The sequence below is a fragment of the Triticum urartu genome, chromosome 1A (assembly GCF_056163025.1).
Source record: "Triticum urartu cultivar PI428250 chromosome 1A, HENAU_Tu73, whole genome shotgun sequence".
NCBI classification, from domain to species: Eukaryota; Viridiplantae; Streptophyta; class Magnoliopsida; order Poales; family Poaceae; genus Triticum; species Triticum urartu.
This window is the reverse complement of record NC_141873.1, coordinates 315718076-315722133: the sequence shown is the minus strand read 5'-3', so window position 1 is coordinate 315722133 and position 4058 is coordinate 315718076. Positions and strand designations below refer to the sequence as shown.

Genomic DNA, 4058 nt, shown 5'->3' with positions numbered 1-4058 from the left:
CAAGTCAACAAATAAACAAACGAATGTCCAAATTTAAAATTCTAGCTACATTGGTAGCGTGCATTTTTAATTCAAGAATGGTAGTAGTTCAGTAATTGTATTGATTTTGAGCACATCGCTTCACACATTTGCATTACATCGAATTATTTTTCTACCAAGTTATGCATTAGATTACGAGATGTAGTTGAAACAAAGCTTTGAACTCGATTTGCACTTCATCCTTTAGCGAGAAAAACAGGCCAAGGATTCAATCCAGCCACATGTTCCCGTACGAATTATTTTTCTACTGTGGCCAATTGTGCTTCCCTAAGATTGCCCAACACACTGCAGGCTTGCTTCTTTGCAATACCACCCACCGTATAGCTTCAAATCATGTCTGACTTTTTTTTTGAGAATGTTATTTCAATTTGCAAAGAGAGCCTTGGCTCAATGGTTGGGCATGCGGTTGTGCAGCCTAACGATCCGAGTTCAATTTCTAAAATTGACAGGTGATGCACAGGGGTTTTCCCCATTATTGAGGATCAGGTTTAATGTGTGGTGGAACCACTCATAAAAAAATATCTTGATACTCATTTAAAAAAAATCTGAGGACCATGTTTATCTTGGTACTCATACTAAAAATGATCGTATGCATCCTTAGTTGGTGCAGAGGCTGGGGAAGTGAAATTCTCCCCTATTTTTAAGAGATCCCATCCCGTCCCGTACGTCTCCCTCCCGAGCCGCCACCCGCGTGGGCGACCGGGAGGCCCCAGATCCCATCGTCGCCGAACCTCCCCCACTCCTCCTCTTCCTCCCTCGCCGCCGTCCAAGGGCGCGGCCAGGCGAAGCCTAGCCGTCGCCGGCGGCGGCGGGGACTCGGGCCCTCTCGCTCGGGTGGGGCTGGCGCGGGCCGGTCGCCACGGCGGGTGGTGGCGGCGCCGGTGACGTCAATTCCCTGTGGCAGGAGGCCTTGCGATCTGGTGCGTCGCGGCCGCCAGGGACGGCGGCGGCGTGACCGGATCGGTTCACGGCGGCGTGGCCGGATTGATCGCTGGTCAATCGTCGGCACGGTGGTGGGTGCGACTCGTCGGCAGCTGGGCAGATCCGCAGGATTCTACCCTTGTCTGGCCCTTGACAGCGCGGACAACTACGGGGGAAACCCTATATCTCCTTGGGATCGAGCGATGGCGGCGCTTTTGCGGCGTGGTCCCTCTTTAGAGCATTGTTTTGGAGTTTGCTACGGTTGAAGGGACCAGCGACGTCGGCGCACGTCTGGTGGAGCAACTGCCGATGAAAATCGCACCGACTACGGTCATGGCGGACGATGGCGGCGTCTTAGATGTCGTGCCCTTGTCAAGGCATCGTCGTTGCAGTCTGCGTCATCAGGCTCGGGATGCTCTGGGGGAAACCCTAGATCTGGGTCTTCCGGATCGGACGATGATGGCGTTTTATTGCTTTCCCTCCTGAGGGCATCGTTTTGGAGTAAGTGCTGGCTGGGGGGTGGTGCAGCGGTGCTTCATCTCACACATCGATGGCGGCGGATATCGGCGGCATGGCATTGTGGAGGCTCGGCGTCCGATCCACGGAGATGGACTCGCGCAGGAGGAGGTTGCTGTCTGGCGTCATGGTGACGTCGATGGCAAAGTGGCCAGACAAGGTACAAGCCTCAATATGATCTGAAGACGGACCTATGGAAGATGGCGGCGGCGACACACGAATGCGTCTGACCGGATTATGCCCCAGACCCGGTATGTGGCTCGGCTGGGGCTTCCAAATATGTTTCGGCTTCCGGCTTTTGATGTTAGGCTTAGGTGAGTGGTTTGGGTAGTGGCGCAGCTAGCACCCATTCATCATTTTGGATAGGAGTAGTGGCATGTGTTGACAAGATGGTGGATTCAGGCACATTGTTGTAATACTTTGTAAGGTCCTTGAGAATAATCAATAAAATGGCCGTATGCATCTCCCAGATGCAGAGGCTGGGGGTCATCCTTCTTTTTAAGAAAAAATAAAGTTATTTCAATTTGCCATTAGTGGTGCTATAAACGCGTACACACAGAGTGCAAAAAGAAATGATACTGAAAGGCCATGTCCCAGTTTGAAGTTACTGCTCAACAAATACGGGTAAGGAAATTAACAAGTGAACAATACATGAAGGAGTACATTACTAGACTTGGTCGATAATGATCATCCGAGCTCTGAGCTAGTTCGTACTACTTAGAAGAAGCATGTAGAGACGCTTTTCTCTCATTCGACACCACGGCCTGACCACGGTTTAGCAGCCAGAAGCAGAGGCGTCTTCAGGCGCACGGAGAGCCCGTGCAGCTCGGTCATGTCCACGGGCGGCTTCCTCCCGCCGGCTAGCTCCCAGTCGAAATGGTACACCAGGCTCGCGAGGGCCAGCTCGTTGGACGGCATGGCGAACTTGACCCCGGGGCAACCTCTCCTCCCGGCGCCGAAGGGCAAGAACGCGAAGTCTTGCCCCATCTCGTGGGTGTACTCCAAGAACCTCTCCGGCACGAACTCCTCGGCGCGGTCGCCCCACGTCGCCGGGTCACGGCCGATGGCCCAGGCGTGGATCAGCACCCGCGTGCCTGCCGGGACGTGGTAGCCGAGCAGCTGGGTGTCCTCGACCGTCTCCCGGGGCAGGAGGAGCGGCGTGGGAGGGTGGAGCCGGAGGGTCTCCTTGACGACGGCCTTCAGGTAGCGTAGATCCGGCAGATGATCCTCGGTGACGTGGCCGGCGTCGCCGACGGCCGTGCGGACCTCGTCCTGGAGCTTGCGCATTTCTTGCGGGTGGTTGATGAGCTCCGCCATGGCCCATTCCAGCAACGTGAACGTTGAATCCGTGGCGGCGGCAAGCATGTCCAGGATGATGGCCTTGATGCCGTTCGTGTCGAGCTCGTTGGCCCCTAACAGCACGTCCACGAAGTCACGCTGGTCGTTGTCCCCGGCGCCGCTCTTTTGGCGATGGTCCGTGATGACCCGCTCGAGCAGTCCATCCATCTCCTCGAACGCGCGCCTCGTCTTCCGCTCCAGTCCCGTCAGGACGTCGACCCACCGCAGCCATGGCACCTTCTCCCCCATGGGGGCCGTGCCGAGAAGCTCCTCGATCTCGGCGAACACCTTCCTCAGCCTCGCTCCCCCCTCCTCGCCGTCGATCCCGTAGTCCGTGTCGCCAAAGGTGGCGCGAGAGATGGCGGTGAAAGAGTAGACGATGAGGTTGTCGCTCAGGTTCACGACGGTACCGGCGCGGCGGACCCGGTCGACGAGGGCGGCGACCTCCTGCCCCCGGACGCGCCTGAAGGACAGGAGGCGGTGCGGGTTAAGCATGTGGGTGACGCAGACGCGGCGGGCCTGGCGCCAGTGCTCGCCGTACGGCGCGAAGCCGATGCCGCCGGTGCCGTAGTAGAACCGGTCGACCATGAACAGCTTGGGGCGGCTGGCGAAGGCCAGGTCGCGGGTCTTCATGGCCTCCTCCGCGGCGGCCGCGGAGCACGCCACGACGGTGGGCACACGCCCGAGGCGTAGGTACATGACCGGGCCGTAGGACGCGGCCAGTGACCGGAGGCTCCTGTGCGGCAGGCTCCCGAGTAGACGAAGGTGGCCGAAGACTGGCAGGCTGGGCGGCGACGGAGGCAACGTTCCCCGGGCAGCAACATTGCTGCGCGTCTTGGAGACGAGGAGGGTGAAGAGGAGGAAGGCGAGGGTGGTGAGGACGAAGGGCGAGTTGAACAGCGCGACAACAAGCGGGACGGTCATCATGTCTGCTGCCTAGCCTAGCGCCCTAGCCTAGCTGCACTGGACGGAGTGTAATCGAAACGTACGAACTCCCGAACGAGAACCTTTTTGTAGCGATCGATTTTACTCCTTGCTAGTACGGTACAAGTTGTAGGCGCCACACCTGCAGTACACGGAGGAAGAGAGCCCGACTTAATTAACCCCTGCGTTTCGAGCATTACGGCATGGCTAAAGATCACCCGTCAACCACATCGCATGGTATCGGTGAACTTCCAACGGTACCAAACGCAGTTAAAGCATGTGAGCTGGTTCATCGCGCACGTTTCGTTTTTGAATACTGT

The 4058-nt window shown here is 57.2% G+C and overlaps 1 pseudogene; it reads right to left on the bottom strand.

Moving 5' to 3' along the window:
• Nucleotides 1-2223: 2223 nt before the first annotated feature.
• Nucleotides 2224-3741, bottom strand: LOC125529455 ((+)-menthofuran synthase pseudogene; annotated as a pseudogene).
• Nucleotides 3742-4058: the final 317 nt, after the last annotated feature.